The sequence below is a fragment of the Pan troglodytes genome, chromosome 1 (genome assembly GCF_028858775.2).
Source record: "Pan troglodytes isolate AG18354 chromosome 1, NHGRI_mPanTro3-v2.0_pri, whole genome shotgun sequence".
Classification (NCBI taxonomy): domain Eukaryota; kingdom Metazoa; phylum Chordata; class Mammalia; order Primates; family Hominidae; genus Pan; species Pan troglodytes.
Window position 1 is genome coordinate 107,787,980 of NC_072398.2, and position 19,430 is coordinate 107,807,409.

The 19,430-nt window shown below is 43.3% G+C and overlaps 2 long non-coding RNA genes across 4 annotated transcripts in view; one reads left to right on the top strand and one right to left on the bottom strand.

Moving 5' to 3' along the window:
* Positions 1–11,751, bottom strand: part of LOC104002001 (uncharacterized) — a 151,775-nt gene extending 140,024 nt beyond the window's left edge. Inside the window, exons 1-3 of one of the 2 annotated variants that reach the window (XR_674012.4) lie at positions 11,079–11,751; positions 9,187–9,342; positions 8,000–8,110 (exon numbers count right to left, since the gene is read on the bottom strand). This is a non-coding gene — a long non-coding RNA (uncharacterized LOC104002001). The remainder of the gene's footprint in view (positions 1–7,999; positions 8,111–9,186; positions 9,343–11,078) is intronic. The other variant, XR_001708329.3, reaches the window with a different exon arrangement.
* Positions 1,870–18,928, top strand: LOC129137567 (uncharacterized). 2 transcript variants are annotated; one of them, XR_008540246.1, is made up of 5 exons: positions 1,870–2,043; positions 3,110–3,176; positions 11,048–11,152; positions 13,848–14,065; positions 18,786–18,928. It is a non-coding gene; the product is annotated as an uncharacterized LOC129137567 (long non-coding RNA). The 2 variants fall into 2 exon arrangements; XR_008540247.1 differs by lacking the exon at positions 18,786–18,928 and having other exon boundaries at positions 13,848–14,185.
* Positions 18,929–19,430: the final 502 nt, after the last annotated feature.

The following is a 19,430-nucleotide window of genomic DNA, read 5'->3' on the forward strand; positions in this document are numbered from 1 at the left end:
TCTGTGCCTTGCTATATATTCCTATCTCCCCATACCCCATCCTTTCTTTCTATTTTTATTTTTTTCATTCCTTCCTCTCCTCAGTTAACTAAGCAGAAATCATGGAGTTATGTTTATTTGTTAAATTATCTTCCTTGGGTCCTATAGGTGGAAAGAAAACAAAATTTGGAGTCTGACAATCTGAGTTCGGGTCACTATGTGACAATAGAGTTTACTGGCTGTGTGACCTCAGCCTAACTACCGAACTCGTCTGAAAATCCATTTCGCCCAAAATTACTATCTCCAGGTCTTCCTCATCTCAGACCATGCTCCTGAAACATACCTTGCAAAGATCATCAATGTCCTACCTATAGCCAAATCCAATAGACTGTTTTCAGCCTTTTTATTTTGACCTCAGCACATTTGTCTTTATTTATGTATTTATTTTTTGCAGAGACAAGGTCTCACTTTGTTGCCCAGGCTGGCCTTGAACTCCTGGGCTCAAGAGATCCTGCCATCTCAAGTCTCCCAAAGTGCTGGGATTACAGGCGTGACCCACTTCACCTGGCCCATTTGTCCTTATTGACCAGTTTTTTCTTGTCTCAACACTCTTCCCTCATGCCATCACCTTCATCTCATGTTCTTCTGAGTTCTCTACTTGGTTTTTTTCATTGTTATCATTCTTCTTACTAAAACATGAGCTAACCTTAATTGATGCTTACTATGTGCCAGAATTGCGATAAACTTTCTAGGTACTGCTCCATAAGGTAGGTGCTATTACTGTCCTTGTTAGAGATAAAAAGACCATGGCTCAGAGAGGTGACCTAACTTGCCCAGAGACATATGGCCAGAATATACTCTCTCAACAGAACAACATGCTTCTTCAACTCCTTTGTGGGTTCTCCTTCTCTTCTTTTTACTTTTGAAGTTCCTTGGAGCTCTATCCTGGGCCTGTTTCTCCTCTGTCTACTCTCCCTGGCAATCTCAGCTACTTCTTTGTCTTTAATAACCAACCATGTGGCAATAGTTCCATATTGCCATCTTCAGCCCATGCTCCTCTCCTGAGATCCAGATCTTTGTCTTCAACTACTTACTGGACAGTGTGATACATGATGTTTCCGACATGACATGTCTTGAACTGCATTAGTCATCTCTCCCTCAAAACCTGCTTTTCCTCTCAGGCTTCCTACCTCAGTAAAGTCATCCACCAACTGCCATCCACCAACTGCCATCTGCCAACTGCCCAAGTGAGAAAGCTCAATGTCATCTTCTTTACCTCTCATTCATCCTTCTTAACATGGCTTCCAAGACCCTTCAAGACTCGGTTCCTTCCTCTTTCCAGTTTCATTTCTTCCGATTCATCCCCTGACATTCTTCATCCAGCTGTGATCACCAAAGTGTGGGTCCTAGAGTAAGGCAAATTCACTTGCTTGCTTTCTCTGACTTTCTCTGACCTTCTCGTGTCTGGGTCTGCAATAAATTGTACCTCTAGCTGTAACATGCTTCCATCTCTTACCCCTCACCTAAGCTCATCTTTACTAGGTCTCATCTTAAATGTCGCTTCTTTTGAAAATACTTGCCTAGACCACCTCAGATCTTCCTGCTGGCTGTGCCCAGCTACCCTTACCGAAGCATAATCCTGTCAATGGCAATTACTTTTCAACTGTTGATATAGTCTTGTCTATTGTAGTATCTCCAGTATCCAGCACAGTGCCTTGTGCATAAAAGGCTCTCAAAATATGTTGAGCAAATGAATGAATTATAAAATAGAGTTAGCTAAAACCACTTCTCAGTAACATTAGGTAACTGTGGAAATTATGAGATAATATGTGTGATTATACTTTGTAAACTGTAAAATTCTAGAACAAACTCCATAGTGATAAAAAGAATTATGCATGGTTGATCTCCCACACTTTTCCAGATTCTTCATCCCCTTTCTGGACCCACTATCTCCTCAATAGCCAAGAGATCTTGATGTATCAAAGTCCCATAAGGGGACTCCAGCTGAGATTCGCCCCAGGTTCTCTCACTTTGAGGCTTCTTTCTGATCCAGGAGCTACTTAGGTAAGTTGTCTTCCATATCATCTCTGTCAGTTCCATGCTGAACTTGGCTCAATCAGCAGCTACCGACAAAACCACTCTTCCATACCTATACCTCTGCTCTGGCCCAATCCAATTTGGTTCTTTAAGCTGATTCTCCCCACTCACTTTACCCTCTAATCTGCCAGGACACTTAGTGACTGAGGATTAGACTTTTCACTGAGGATTAGTGTCTTGCCCTACCACCCCAATGGTCCCTCTTGCTTTCACTTGCTACAGAAACTTTACGAGAGAAGGACATCCTAACCTAAGGTTCTCCTGGCCATAGAGAAGCTAATTTGGAGAAGATTAGGATGTTGATACATTTTTAAAGCAAACCCTCAATGAGTTGATTACTGAGTGAGGGAGGTTGATGTGGGTATGAGGAAAGGGAGACAAGGAGAAACAAGGAGTATCTGTGAGGGTACGAGAGTTGTTGGGGGAGGAGGAGCATGAATTCGATCCTCCCTGGTGATGCACTGTTTCCTCAGTGATAGCCCGTCTCTCCAACAGCAGGGTAACTTCTCTGGCTGGCTCCCAGATAATGGGTGTCCCATTCTCAACCAGCATCACCTAAGACACACTTGGATACAGGGTTGCTTATCCTGAACCATCCCTGAGTTTAGAGGCCCAAATCGGGGATAATCTCAGTGATTTTTTTTTTTTAATCATCACCAGGGATATTTGGGAAAGTCAATCACTGTATCAGCTAGTGGTTTCAACTTATAAAAACAACCACAATTGCAACAGCAAAAACCTCTGATTCACTCACATAAAGAGAGTGTGTAGACGGGCCTTCCTTTCTACTTCAACACCTGCTCCTCAGACTCACCCCCTTTGTGACTTCTTGAAAAATGCCTTGGGTGTTCATTAACCTGATGTAACTAATATAAATATGTTAGAGGAAAGCACTCAACGTTATCTGTCCTGGACCATCCTTGCCAGAGAAGGACAAGCTCTTAATACCATAGGAGATTGTTTATCTGAAAAATCTAACCACTGGAAGCATCCAAGGACTGTTTATACGCTAAATTTATTTTCTTTTTTTTAGGCAATATGTTCACACGTGGAATTAACATTATCTAAATTCCAGAGAAAGTGCTGACTGGACATTCAAGGTGAACAGTCCTCCTTTACAGTCCCTGAGCTCAGGCACCTTCCCTTCCCTCAGGCCCTTAATGTCTCTCTCCCCTATAGGCTCTTCTTCCCTTCTGGCTTCTGTTGCAGCACCTCTTTCTACCACACACCCTCATCCTCAGCCCAACACAGCATTGCTTACAAAACACTCAAGGTGCTAAACTTACCTGCACCTTTGTGTGTTTTTACTGCGTAATTTAAGGAAGTGACAGAACTGTCATAATGTGTGAGTTTAAGTCTCTGAGTTTTAAATTCAACACAAAAGTAAAACAAGGGGCTCATGAAGATGAGAAAGGTAGCAGACATATTTCATAATTTTTCAAGATATTACTCCTGGAGCCTTATGTTTTCTTCCTCCCGAAATCCTTGCATAACAACTAGACAGAATGATGAGCAGTGGCACCTTGGAAGGCAGCCAGTCTCACAGTATTAGAGAGATAATACAATTTTAGAACTGGAGGGGACCTCAGACCTGATTTAGTCCAACATTCTCATGTTAAGATTAGGACAGTGGGGCCCAGGGAAGTGTTGTGATTTGCTCAAGGTCGCATAGGGGATTTGGTTGAGCAAAAGCCCTCTGGGCACGCAAAGCCATACTATGCAGATTCAGGCAGGGCTTGACTGGCAGCAATGGGGCCTGTGCAGAGAGCCAGAAAGAGGCAGTGATAAAGAAAGTGAGGCTGCAGGGTGCCTGGGGAAAAGAAGCCGGGAAGGATCACACAGGAAGATGCCTTTGAAGCACAATTTCAAACTAAGTGGTCAAGCTTGCAACATTTGGAGCATGAGGTTTACCAGATGGGCCTGGGATGGGCAGCAATCAGGCACTGGGGGATTCAATGGGAGTCAAGGCAACCACAAGAAGCTGAGTCAAAGAGACTGATGTGCAAACCACATATGGCTCTCCATATAGTAGCTACAGCTGCAAACCCAAGGTCAGTGTTTAGATTTACAGGTGTGTGGATAAGACTTTTGGTTAGGGCCGGGTGCAGTGGCTCATGCCTGTAATCCCAGCACTTTGGGAGGCCGAGGCAGGTGGATCACGAGGTCAGGGGATCAAAACCATCCTGGCTAACACAGTGAAACCCCGTCTCTACTAAAAATACAAAAAATTAGCCTGGCGTGGTGGCGGGTGCCTGTAGTCCCAGCTAGTCGGGAGGCTGAGGCAGGAGAATGGTGTGAACCCGGGAGGCGGAGCTTGCAGTGAGCCGAGATCATACCACTGCACTCCAGCCTGGGTGACAGAGCGAGACTCCATCTCAAAAAAAAAAAAAAAAAAAAAAAATGACTTTTGGTCAGCATCAGTCACCTCAGCCAGGTGCCTGAATCACAGCCAAGCCTAGATGAGTGGTATTATTGACCATGATAATGGGAGGATGAATGGTGGCTATGACTGCCTGCTGCAATCAACCTTTAGGATGGCCAGAAATTCTGATTTGGCCAGCCCTTGGCCCAGACAGCAATGTCCCCAAGACACAGTGATCACTGTGAACAGAAGCAGCTTCCATGACAAAGGCCACATACACAGCCCTGTGATCGAGGAGACCACTTTGTCATGGGTCAGAGCTCAGGTTAAGATAGACCTTTGGGGGTGTGGGGGATGGAGACAGTGAGGAGAGCACAGAGCTGCAGAGTGGAGACAACTGAATTGACTATTTTCAAATCTTATGGATTCAGAAGCTGTCGATGGGGCAGTAGCAAAACATTCGTGCCACTGATACTAAAATGGCAAATCTCTCAACAACTTTATTGCCAGTATATTCAGAAGGTTTTGTCAGAAATCTTGAGTAAGTGACTTAACTTTGCTGTGTGTCAGGCTAAATCAATGCAATGCAAAAACATCTGGATGAAAATGAAGCATCTCTGTCAGTTGTCTGGGTGTTTCGTCTACCTGACATCAAACAGCTGGATTCTTGTAAACATTTGGATGATGCACTACATTTTTCATTTTTCATTCAGATCACAAAATCATAGACTCTCCAGCTTGACAGGAACTTAAAGGTCATCTAATCCCTGATATTTGGCATAGCCTCAAATGACCTATTTTGTATTATCATGCAAATCAAACACTAAGATAGGGGTATGTGTTCTGTCTAATTACACACATTGTATCTTATTTAAAAACATGTTTATTTTAACATTTGGTTCTCCTTGGCTGTTTAATTGAATTGTAAATGAATCATTTACAGGGGAAACTAGATTATTATATGTATAAAAATACAATGAAATCCTATAATTAGGCCAGACCTGATCTACAAAAAAAGAAAAAAAACTGCAGGTGTGTAAATGCTTGTGAACTTTGGTGCTATGTTCAACACAAAGCCAAGAGGCTATGTGAGTTACCGTCACTCATAGAACTACCTGCTTAGTTTCACAAGGAGAGCAGTTTGCAAAGAAGTTTGCTTTAGCTCTTTTTCACTTCTTACTTATTCCTGCCATTTAACAAGCTTACACCAGGTGTCTGTTTCTAGACTGAGACAAGCAAAGTAAGGGCAAAGGACTGTGAAATTCATTAACTCCAGAGATCTGTTTCAGCATCTGAATCTTTCTCATCCAGATGGCCAAGGCTTCATCCCACCCCAACCCCCTTTCATATTCAGAGAGTTCCTTTAAAAACATTCACCCAATCACAGCTTCATAGAGAAGACAGCTAAGGAAGCTTTCTTACCCATAGATTGAGCTCCTGGTCTAAAGTATGTGTTTAATTTCCCTGAAAGTCTGCACAGAGTTTTTCATTTTTTACAAATTGTTCTTTGAGCTATTGTCTCATTTATACTAGTAGGCAGCATAGAAATGGGGACAGCCAAATTAAGATATAGGAGCAAATAGGAAGTATTTTCCAAAACTAGATAATGTGCGCATGCTGAGTGAAAAAAAAAATGGTAATCTGGGGAGAAAAACAAAGTTAGAAGGTCCAGAAAAAGGAAGAAAGGGTGAAATGAGGTGATGAGTCAATGAGGCAGGGAGATCTATGAAGACTGTTCTGGATGGCAGGAGATGTAGAAAAGAAGGTTCTTACATTTGCAGTGATGAAAGCTTATAATGGGCAAGGGGGAGGCATAGTAAATCAGCCAGCCAGCCAGCAGCATGTGCTGGGTGCCCACAGTGTACACAGCATTCTTGGTACTAATAACTGCAAGGCGTTATCGAGGTTGTAAAAGACCTTCCAAGATGAGCTTGAAAAGTAGTGGAGGAGAACATCACAGAAAAACCACACCTCACTAAATTTCAGAGGAAACCAGAATCATATTGAATAATGAAGATGGCTATTACCTAAGCAGGCATCAATACAGCCACATGCACAAAAAATAATTCAAGCAATCTAGCTAGTATAGATTTAATATATATGTATGTCAGAGTTAACATTTATGGAGTGCTTACTATGCAGCAGACATTGTATTAAGCACTTTATACACATTACATCTTATATATGGGAGATGTGGACAAGCCTAGAAAATCTAAACATGTAATGGGTCTGTTCATTTTGGTATGAAATGAAATAGATGAAAGGATATGGGTAAAGATGTAAACACAGACTCCAGCATTTAAGGATTTGACATAACTAGCTATGACTATTCATGGGCAACCCTTGAAGTAAAGGGGTTAAGTTGTAATTTTCTCAGATTTGGATTGACTTATGGTGGGCAATGACTCTCCTTCAGCTTTGGGTAGAGAATTGTTCACTACCACTGTCTACATCTCTGTACACCTTGATTGTTCTATGTGTTTCATTGAGTTTGTCTTTTTTTTTTTTTTTTTTTGAGACGGAGTTTCACTCTTGTCGCCCAGGCTGGAGTGCAGTGGCGTTATCTCGGCTAACTGCAAGCTCCACCTCCCAGGTTCAAGTGATTCTCCTGCCACAGCCTCCCCAGTAGCTGGGATTACAGGTGCCCGCCACCATGCCTGGCTAATTTTTTATATGTTTAGTAGAGACGAGGTTTCGCCATGTTGGGTAGGCTAATCTCAAACTCCTGACCTCAGGTGATCCGCCCGCCTCGGCCTCCCAAAGTGCTGGGATTACAGGCATCAGCCACCACGCCCGGCCAAGTTTGTCATCATTCTTTTGAAGTTATGCTTTTCTGTATTATAGGGGGACAGTATAAACTATTCTTTAACCAAGAGTTTAAAGATTTGCAAATGTCTTCAGAAGTATAAATATTCACAAAGGGAAAGTGTCTCCTGACTTCAGAGAAATGTAGAAGAACCCCACTGGGTATGAGTAAGTTCTCCAGAGTCTCTCTTTAATCTAGCTCTAGGGTAGGATAGAGGTGGAGCCAGAAGGGTCTGTGTCTGCAGTTTTGACAGTGTTACCCTTCTTCAGCCTCCTGCACAGTAAGTGACCTCCAAGGATTATTCAGGGTTTGGGAACAGAGAATTGTAAAATATTTTAGATGGGCCAACCTTTTCTCAAAATCCTCTTCAAAGGAAAATTAGCCTCTTCCTCACCATTGCCTTCTGTGCTGAGGAAGAGGATCTGCTGCTCCTTGAAGGAGGGTGGCCATTTCGATACCACAAGAGCCTACTCTGCCCTTTGACTGGATGCCTGGCCCAAACCCCTGACATTAAGGCAGCAAGCAACCCCAGTACTGCACAAAGTTCTGCAGCAACAGAAGTGATGATTAAATAGGGTAATGGGTTCTCTTGGGAATATGAACTGGGAAATTCCAAAAAACAATCAATCAGTATCATGAGAAACATCAGGAAGAACACAGGACAGCAGCCCAGGCATGCTCGTGGTGAACAGCACAGAGATGAAGGGCCACCTCAGTGTTAGATCCTTCCAGTGTCCATATGACATTTCACTCACCAGGATGCCACTGGTGCCAGATGCTCCTGTGATGTGCCTCTCTCTCTCATCGCCACAGGTATGCTGCAATAAGCCCCCACTGACTAAGGTAGCCTGAGGGAGTGTCAGCTCCTGGAAAACAAAAAATCACCATACTGTCAGAGCTGGTCACTTAGTCAGTGCTACTCAAAGTGTGGTCCAAGGACCAGTGGAATCCACCACTGTTCCAGTGTGCAGAAACAAAGCATAGAAAGAAAATATGCATTTGGAAATCTTTAAATAGGAATTTGACCTTGCCCCAGCATCCAATTTTATGTCTGTTAAATCTCATAATAAAAAGTTGAGCTTGCATTTCATAAGTCTATGGGAGTTTTTTTCACTTCATTTTTCTAATAATTTATTTTTATTGTGTTTTACAAAAGCATCAGTCAGTATGTGAAGGACTGAAAACTGTCAAATATTTAAAAACTGGTGCTTCACAACAGACAGTTTGAGGAGCACTGATCTAGTCCCCTGTTTACAAACTGTGAATCCTTGACCCATTCGTGGGTAGTAACCCATTAAGGAGTCACGAAATTAATTTGTGTGGATACCAGCATTAACAAAGAATAGAATAAAAAGTATCAGGGTACATTGCATGAATACAGGATTAAGTTCTTTTTTGTGAAATTTTTATTTTAAAAAGCATGTGCAAATACATATGCACATACACACTTGTATATTTTTGCATGTATATAAAACAGAAAAAGGAACCTGGGATGCCCATGTTTTATTGTAAAAGATACTTCTGCTTTTCTAATAGTTGTAAGGAAAATGTCTGCACATATTTGGAAAACTATGTGTTGTCCATCACACACCCTTCTGCTATCTTTTATCTGATTTGGATTCTATGGGAGCTATTTCACAACTTTGTAAACTGTAGCTAGCTGATAGCATTGCAAAATAATTATTCTCTGTAAACATTCAAGTTTTGTCCTTTCTGGTAGAGGTTCAATTGATTCCCACTCCCTCTGTGGAAGCAGTCAGTTTTGCCCTTTTTTTGTGCATTCAATATTCTTGATCTATACATGTTCTTTGTATTCTCTTTTGATCCAGTTATAATATCTGCCTAGTTCTCTCATAGATTGAGTTAAATAAAATCTCTAACACATGTTCATGTTCAATCTATATGAGTCATGATTCTACGTTTCGTTTTTTTTTTAAATTACCTTTTAACGTAGGTCACAGTAGAGCTTTCATGCATCAGGTGGCAGTGTTTGTTCAAACTTAGGTCAACTGTAATGAAACGGGATACCTCAACAGGAAGGCAAACCTGGATCCCTAGCAAGGCAGAGGTACTTCCTGGTTTAACTTTGTGCTGTTGCCTAGAGGAATCAAAAGGAAGGGGAGAATTTTATTGTGAAAGACCACATGCCAGCAATGATTTTAATTGCTGCTCTGTAAGATCCCTCCCACGCCTTGTTCTCATGATGTTTGAAATACACATCTCTTTTACTACAGTTCAGAAAAATCTGAAGATACAAATGAATATGGACTAGGCAAATTAGAAGTATGAGGTCTCAGACATGGCAAGAAAGAACACCAGCCTGAGAACAAAAAATTTAGGTTCTAGGCCCAACTTGATCCCTAATTAGCTGTATGATTTGATTTTAAGCATGTGACTTAGCTTCTCTGGGCCTCTTATTCTTTATCTGTACATTAAGTTGGTAGTTTTCGATTCTTTTTCAGGCATAACAACTTTTTTTTTCAAAACAAAGCTTATACACAGTTTTAATGTGCAAAACAAGACAACAACTCTGGTTTAGTACGGTGTCTGCTTGGTTTCAACTCCTCCACCATGGTGGCCTCTAATTACAGGGGCCCCTCAGAACTGTGAGGATTCCAAGATAGCACGGTCTGAGAAGCATGGAATCCAAGAGCACTAACATTCTTCCTAATGCTGCGATGTTCCAGTCAATTACTTTGTCTCTGGTTTAAGAGCATTCAAAATCTTTTCCAAGTTGTTCCACCACCCTTTCCTTCCTTGCCCCATCCCCACCCTGTTGAGTATTTCCAATTTTAGCTCTGACCTTTAGAGTCCTTGTTCTATCTTCATTCAGTTCCTTCAACTGCTGGGATCCACCCCACAGGTTTGGTCCAAAACAACCTATAGGGCGTATTCCACTGTATTCTAATTATCTGTTTAATTATCTGCTTCCCCAACCAGACTGAATTTCCTGAGAGTGGGTGTCTTGTCTTCTCACCTTTGTCTCCCAGGTCCAGTGCGGTGCCTCGCCCTCTTCTCTATTCTCAGTACACACTGAGTTCTTCTCTCTACCTTACCTATGTATGTTCTACCCAGATCTCTCTCAACTTCAGCCTCTCGTGTACAACTACTTTCCAGACAATTCCACTTTGGGTATCTCATAGGCTCTTCAAAAGCAGCACATCCAGTTCTACAGCTTCCATTCAGAATATTTACCTCCTCCTCAAGTCCTATCTCAAGAAAAGATGCTGCAACCTACCTGCTGCCCAAGCCAGAAACCCTTGACACCTCACTTTCTTTCATTTCCACTTCCACATCCAACCCTTTAATTCCACCTCCTACCATTTTTTTATCCATCTACACTTTTTTTAGAGATGGAGTCTTGCTATGTTGCCCAAGCTAGACTTAAGTGATCCCCATCTCAGCCTCCTGAAAAGCTGGAGCTACAGGTGTGTGCCACAGCACCAACGATCTGTTTTTCCATTTCCACTACTGTTGCCCAAGTTAAGATCACATAGATAATAACAGATCATTTTGATGGTGCTTCCAGGGTGCCAACTGTTGCAAAAATGGTAAAACCCTTTTCATACATTAGATCCTTGAATGTGCATATCTGCTCTGGTTATTACTGTAGCCCCATTTTACCATTAAGGAAATTGAAATTTAAAGAGAATAAATAACTTACCCAAGCTGGTAAGTGTTGGAGCTGAGAATTTAGTCCCTGACTCTAGCCCTTACCTATAATATAACAACTGGAATATTAACTGGCGTTGTATCCCTACTATCAGCTTTGCCTTCTAAGTCTTTTTTTTTCCATTCTACAGCCCAGAGATTTTTTAAAACTAGAAATCTTACTGTGTCCGGAATTTATTCCTTCTGGTGGGTTCTCGATCTCGCTGTCTTCAAGAACGAAGCCACGGAGACTCCCGGTGAGTGTTACAGTTCTTAAAGATGGTGTGTCCGGAGTTTGTTCCTTCAGATGTTCAGATGTGTCCGGAGTTTCTTCCTTCTGGTGGGTTCGCGGTCTCACTGACTCCAGGAATGAAGCCGCAGACCCTGGCGGTGAGTGTTATAACTCTTAAAGGTGGCGCATCACAGTTCTTTGTTCCTCCCGGTGGGTTCGTGGTCTCCCTGACTTCAAGAACGAAGGCACAGAACCTCGCGGTGAGTGTTGCAGCTCACAGAGACAGCGCGGACCCAAAGAGTGAGCAGCAGCAAGACTTATTACGAGAGTGAAAGAACAAAGCTTCCACAGCAGCAAACCCGACGGCAGCGTGTTGCAGTAGAAGCCTGGGTGCTCCGCGTGGCCAGCTTTTATTCCCTTATTTGCCCCGCCCACATCCTGCTGACTGGTCCATTTTACAGAGAGCTGATTGGTCCATTTTACAGAGTGCTGATTGGTCCATTTTACAGAGAGCTGATTGGTCCATTTTACAGAGTGCTGATTGGTCCATTTTTACAGAGTGCTGATTGGTGTGTTTACAATCCTCTAGCTAGACAGAAAATTTCTCCAAGTCCCCCACTCGACACAGGAAGTCCAGCTGGCTTCACCTCTCCTTATCATGTGTCCTCCACTTAAAATTCTTCATTATTTTTCCTTTGCCCAGGGATACAATAGAAATGTGTTAATATCTCACTATGCCCTTCATAATCTGTATCTGGTGTCTTTTCTTGCTACTGTCACCCTTGGCTTCAGTCATACTGAACCATTTATGATTTGGGGGGCATATATTGCAGTATTTTCCATCCATCCTCAATATCTTCTTTTTCCTCTGCTTGAGAAATTCTTTATTTCCCCCACCTCTTTACCCAGCCAGCTCCTAGTTATACTTCAGTTCTCAGCTCAGAAATGTTCAACTCTAAAGAAACACTCTGTGACCATTCGTGTTCCCAGAGCACCGTGAATCTTCTGAAGCTACCATTGTGACTCTACATTATAAATGCTTGCGTATTTGTCTGTATCCTACCCCAGTACAAGTTCCCAGAGGGAGACTACTTCTGATTTATTCAGCATTGCCCATTGTCTTAACCTGGGTTCCTTAGAAGCAGACCCTGAGATGAGAATTCTTCTTACTCAAGTGATTTATTGAGGATGAAATTCATATGAGTGAGGGAAACTGGATAGGGCTGGGGAGATCAGTCAAGCTGTGGGTCTAGCCTCAGCCTGATTCCAGGGGGCACTTTGGAGCTTGAATAACATCACAGAGTCAGCCCACTTGAGACAAGGGGACTGTGCTTTTACCCCCATCCCCAACAACTGGGCATTGGCTGCAAGCTGCTCCTAGAGTGTGTGTGTGTGTGGGATGAAGGCAGCATAATCTCCCAGGCATAGCTGGGGGGAGTGCTTCCCTGCTTCAGGGCTCCAGAGAAGGGTGCAGCTGTGAGTCCTTAGTAACTGGGGGATGCGTGCTCCACCAGACAACAGGGGTCTACTACATACCCCAGCTGCTAGAACATGTCCTACCACATCATACTCAATACATGCCAAAGAAAGAAATGAGAGAATTTTTTCATTCATCTATTTCTCATTTATTCCCAGCTGAATGATTTTTCTAGTGGATTAGATTCTCTAATATTCCCAATCTTGATTTTTTTTAAAGCCTCTCAATTTTCTTCCACCTTTCCTGAACACTAACCACTTTATAAGATTTCCAAACTTGGGTAACTCTAGTTTCTCACCTCATGTGCTTCGTTTAGTTCTAGTTTCTCACCTCATGTGCTTCATTAAGTTCTAGACAAACATGAGCATGGCCATTAATATTTCTACAACTTAATTAGTTGTTTAAGGTCTGACTGGTTACCGGTCAAAATGTACACATCTCCTCAAATTGAGTGGGACTTATGGGGAGAAGGTTTCTGTCAATTAGGAAAAAATTTGATTTTTTTTTCTTTTTTTTTTTGATGGAGTCTTGCTCTGTCGCCCAGACTGGAGTGCAGTGGCGCGATCTCGGCTCACTGCAAGCTCTGCCTCCCAGGTTCACGCCATTCTCCTGCCTCAGCCTCCCGAGTAGCTGGGACTACAGGCGACCGCCACCAAGCCCAGCTAACTTTTTTTGTATTTTTTGTAGAGATGGGGTTTCACCATGTTAGCCAGGATGGTCTCAATCTCCTGACCTTGTGATCTGCCTGCCTCAGCCTCCCAAAGTGCTGGGATTACAGGCATGAGCCACCACGCCCGGCCAATTTTTTTTTTTTTTTTTTAGTTTTTTTTTTTTGAGACAGAGTTTCGCTCTTGTTGCCCAGGCTGGAGTGCAATGGTGTCATCTCAGCTCACTGCAACCTCAGCCTCCCGGGTTCAAACAATTCTCCTGCCTCAGCCTCCCCAGTAGCTGGGATTACAGGCATGCACCACCAGGCCCGGCTAACTTTGTATTTTTAGGAGAGACAGGGTTTCTTCTTGTTGGTCAGGCTGGTCTCGAACTCCCAACCTCAGGTGATCCTCTCACCTTGGCCTCCCAAAGTGCTGGGATTACAGGCATGAGCCACCACGCCCAGCCTGGAAAATTTGATTTTTAAACCATTTGTCTAGAACAATTTGCTCCAAAATATCTACATATATCCTACCTGGGGGGTCTACCCAGAGAGATCTGTGAATTCTCTGTAATCCATGAATGCATATTCCAGGCTGTGTGCCCTTACCTATGGCAGTCAGCTGCCACCTGCTCAGATGGATGGACACCAGCAGCCTCCTCCCTGATTGGGAAGTTGGACCACATGGAGGGAAGACGACTTCTTCCCACAAGAAGGTTCCCTTCTACTCGAGTGGACTGGAGCCCTGAGCTTATTCCTCAAGGAAATTTTCTCTCTGGAAGAAATCCAATCCTATCAGACTCAGACAAAAGGTAAAAGCCTTAAAGGTAGAGATCAGGTCCTGTTCTTTACATAAAAACTAACAATATCTCACACTCAACTGTTTAGAAGTGCTTTCACATATTGTATCTCATCTGATCCTCAATAAAATCCCACCCATGAGAAAACTGAGACACCTAGCAGTCAAGTGACTCACCTAAGATCACGTAGCCAACAAATGGTAGAGCCGTGATTCAAACCCAGGATCTCCAATGCCAAATATGAAGGTCTTTTCAGAGTACCTTGCTGTGTAACACAAGGCCTGGCTTACCATATGCCCTCATTAGCTTTTCGTTGAGTTGAATTACCTACGGCTTCTATTATTCATGTCCAGTGCACCCCTTCTTTAGAATAGATAACAAAAAGTAGATGATGGGCTAGTCTGTGTCAGCTAAAGCATTGTGCCAATGAGGTCCAGGTCATTGGTTCAAATCCCAAAAGACCAGTTACCTTTGTCTCAAGATGGCAGTAAGCTTAGTTCCGCTGATACAGGCCACTGCCCTAATCACTCATTTTGCCTATGAGTCAACATCAGAGAATGGCAAAAGGATTTGGATAGAGCAGGGCAAGTTCATTACTAATTCTAGAGGGACATTGGGAAGAAAATCTTATTGCTTTTATTTTTGCCCAGGAGAAGGGATAGTGCATCATTGGACTTAGCCACATAAGGCTCTGGGTTGATACGTGTGGAGTTGAATTCAGTGACTTGAGTGGATCTGACCCAGGAAGGCATCATGAGGAGGGGGTGTGCCAGGCTGAAGTGAGAAAAAGGGCTGGGAAGAAATGACCAGCTGGAAAGGCCAGTCCAGCACCACCAACGTCTTCAAACAGAAGGCTGCAGAGATAACTTGAAGACCTTGAGGAGTAGGAAAGTGTCATGGTTCTGGAGGTTAAATTTAAAATCCAGAGCCCCAAATAAAACCTTCGCTCAGGTTCTCTTCTTCCATTCCTATAACTTAGCCTATGGTGCTGACAAGGAAGCAAATGCTTAAAAAGTGCAGAGCTCTTATTATCTATAACTGTTATACCATTCAATGCAATGAACACTGACAGGCCTGTTTTGCATCCACTGCTGTACAAGGTCCTGGGGTTGGGGTTCATGAAATCTCTGACCATAAGTTATTACCCAAGGAGTGAAATGATTGTAGTATATTATACAGATCAAGCAAAAATAAGTTCTATGTAGTGACTGCTCTGAGAGTTTAAAGGGAAAAGTTGGCTATGGTCAGATTCCTTTAGAAGAACTTCTCAGGAGGGGACTGAGTTAGTCTTTGACGAATTGGCAGGATCTGAATCTGAAGGTGGAGGGAGGTGGAAAGAGGATTCATCCCCTGAATCCAGTGCCCCACATACCTCCTTTGGGCCCACCTTATTGTTTCAGCCATTGCTGTAGCAACCAGCTGTGAGCAACTGAAACCTGGCCGCACCGTGTCTTTGGATGCAGAGAGCAGTGTTCACCTTCTGTTCCCGGTTTCTTTGCCACATCTGCCTGCAAGAACCTGCTTGGCCATTCTGATACACATGCAAACCTGAGAGTATGGGGAAGTTATCACCCAAAGGACAATACTGGATCAATGGGAGCAGACACTGGTAGATTAATACTTCCCTCTTCCACCCTGCAGGCTGCCAAGTCTGAGATGCATTCTACAGGGGCTTCATAGCCTTCTAAGTAGGATTGAGCTCTGGTTGCCCACAGTGACGATCCGATAAAGTAACCATGGATTGGCTTCTCCTTCTTCCTTCTTTCAGCCTTCACAGACCCCAAATGTCCCAATCCTACTTCTTAGCGTAACTCCCCCAATTCAACCACCTGTACAAGCCCTTTTTTGGGAGGAACATGGAGTAAAGTTAAAAATGGGCTTGTTGCTTTTTCCCTATATCCCTGAAAAGTAGCTGTTCCAGAGATAGGAGAAAGCCGAGCAATATGGCACAGGGAGAAGGTGCAGATTCTCTTTACTACACCTCCCAAACCCACAACTGGCTCCCGCATTTGATCAATCCTATGGGGACTTCACTTAGAGCCACCAGGGGTCTTTAGAGAGCTCCCTGAAGCCTGAGTGATGGGAAGCCTCACACCCATGTGGTAGGGAACATTTCACTGAGAGTGACATAGCCAAGCCCTCCTCTCCTTCCCCAGTTCCTTCAGACATCTGTGAAAGTTTGAAAAGGGTTCTTGCATTCCCAGGCCCAGGACTGCAGGGAGGGAGGAAGCTGACCCTCAGCCTCCCTGAAACATCCTTTGTGGGACTCCCATCCCTACCACCTCTTTAAGTTCTCAGACCTCAGCACTGGGCTGGGATCTTCCCAGAACCACCAGCCCACCCAGCCCCAGAGTGTATTCACCAGAAGCCCTGCTCAGAAGTTGGCCTGATCTTAGTAATAGTCCTGACTCTTTCCGAACATAGACCATGCTGAGTTTTATGCCTCACAAGTGAAGTGTGATAACAAGAACTTGGAGAGGATCTAAAGCAACCAAAGGGCAGGGCATGGTGGCCCATGCCTGTAATCCCAGCACTCTGGGAGGCTGAAGTGGGAGGGTCACTTGAAGCAGGAGGATTGCTTGAGGCCAGAAATTCATGGTTACAGTGAACTACAAGTTGCATTACAGCCTGAGTGACAGAGCAAGATCCTGTCTCAAAAAAAAAAAAAAAAAAAAAAAAGTAAAATAAGATAAGCAACCAAAGGGATATGAGTTTGAAAAACAGCTCTAGGCTGCACCCTTAGAGAAGCAGGGCAACTTACCTTCTCGAAAAGGCAGGAAGTACAAGGGTGCCCACTCAGTCCAGAGGAGGACATGATATGAGAGACTGGGGCAGGACAGAACTTTCCTCTTACAAGGATTGTAGAAGGCCTTGAATTTTGTGGGGAGGTAAGAGGAGAAAGATAATTGGAGAGCGTGAAGAAAGGATTGTTAAATAGTTTTTTTCTGGCAACATTTTTAAAAGTGCAGGTAGTTTAAAGATGGCTGAGGCAATGCTTGGAGAGAGCGGTGGGGGTGGGCTTTTACTTCGCAGCAATCTCTCTGGCCCTGAGTGCCCCTGTCAGATTCTACCCTTGTACACTTGAAGGCACATGAAAGTGATAAGGAGAAGAAGGGAGAGGGGACAGCAGAGAAGGAAAGGTGAGAGAATGACATTGGTCATTGCTGTGGCGCGCTTCAGGTCACCACGGCCTGCCCACCTGCAGGAATCCTTACAAAGTCTTCCTGGACCTGTAATATGGGACTCTCTTCAGGGAAGCAGTATGGCCTACGATTAAGACCATTAGCCTGAGAGTCAGACCCAAGGGTCTCAGAGCTGTTTATAGGCTAAACAACCGTTGCTCAACAAATACTTAACTTCCAGGGCCAGTGTTTCCTTATCTAGAATAGGAGCTCCATGAAGTCTGCCTTATTCTCTACAAGAGCCCTAGAGCCTCGTATTGCACCTGGCAATACATATTTGCTGAATGAATAAATAAATCTATAAAATTAGAATAACCTTATTACCACTCCAAAGGAAGTAAAATCATGATAAGGAACATGGATGCTGGAGCCAGACTCCCTGGATTTGAATCTGGGCTCAGTGGCTTCCATCGCTGCCACTTTGGCAGGTTAGTGAATCTTTCTATGCCTCTCTGTGCCTCAGTTTCCTTGTCTGTGAAATGGGGTTGATAACAGAACACCTACCTCAAAAGGTTAAAACAAGTTAACCTTTTTGTGGGGTTAAAATAAGTTAACCTTTTGTGGGGCTTAAAACAAGTTAATGTATGTGAAATGCATAAAATAGTGCCTGACTATATGTCAGTTCGCTATTGTTATAAGGGTTAATTGACTAAATCCAGAACAAATGGTGAGAATTTCATGTTTTTTTCTATATACTTCTGAACTATTCAAGTCTCAATCTCTCTCCCTCTCTCTCTCTCGCTCTCTCTCTCTCTCTCTCTCTCTCTTTGAGACATAGTCTTGCTCAGCCACCTCCCTCTAGGCTGGAGTGCAGTGGTGTGATCTCGGCTCACTGCAACCTCCACCTCCTGGGTTCAAGCGATTCTCGTGCCTCAGGCTCCCGAGTAGCTGGGACTACAGGCATGTGCCACCATGCCTGGCTAATTTTTGTATTTTTAATAGAGACGGGGTTTCACCATGTTGGCCAGGCTAGTTTCAAACTCCTGACCTCAAGTGATCTTCCCCCCTCGGCTTCCCAAAGTGCTGGGATTACACACGTGAGCCACTGCATCCGGCCTCAAGTCTCTTATAATAAAATGTAAACAGGCATTGTTATTAAATATTTTTAAGCAGTTAGCTCATCACCTGCCACATTGTAAGCTCTCACTAAGTGCTGGCTGTTGTTGTTGTCATTGAAAAAAAAAAATTATTCTGATCTTACTAGGTCTGACAGTTGATGATAAAGCCAAAAGTTTGTCCTCAGGATCAACTTAGAATAGGAGCAGGCAATTGCAGGCTTTAACTGAAGAAAGATCCTCAGGAAAACTGCTATTGGCACTGAATAGGATGAGAGTAGTGGGAGCTGAGTTGGTTGTAATGTTTAGCTGCAGGCTAGAGAAACAGACTTGAACAGGAGAAAAACAGTGCCTTGCAGAAGCACATACACTGAGTGGAACTTGTTGTAATATACCAGACCAATTTCTTTTTCTTTACAGTTTATTTCCATTTCTAGTCAGGGAGCTGGTTCAATTCCTCAAGAAGTAGTTACAAAACTTCTATTTTTTTTTCAGCCCTGTCACTGGGGTTGTGGGAAAAAGGAACACCATACACGGCAGCCCTAACTCTTGCAGAGAGAATATGTTAAATCATAAAGCAAGATCATATATGATCGCATCTCAAAGTGTGCAAAACAGGTAACTGCTACAGTAAGTTAAGACAAGGGAGACCTCAATTCATTTGTTCATGCTCACATATATTCATTTACTGACTCATTATCTAAAAGACACTAAGCACCCACTGCACCGAAGGCCATAAGAAACAGGGAGCTTGGGATGGGTTCCCTTCCCTCGAGGAACCTATGCTTCATTGATGTTGGTGTCAATCTGTATGAGAATAGCTCCAATACAGGGCAGAATGTAATCATGCTTTATGAGGCCACAGAGCTTGCTTGGGGTGAGCATTATCAGAGTTGCCTGGTGAATAGTCTGGTACGGCTTTTTGAGGGTGGTGGGACTTGATTCAGACCTTGAAGGTGTGGTATTAGCTAAACAGATGGGAGTGAAAGATGGCATCCCAAGCAAGAAGACACTAGGAGGAAGTTCACAGAAGCAGGGATGAATATGGCTGTTATATTATTGATTCATCAATGCACTGAACAAACTTTTTTTTTTGAAATATTTGTTATGTGCTTGAAAGATGAACACATCATCATTCTT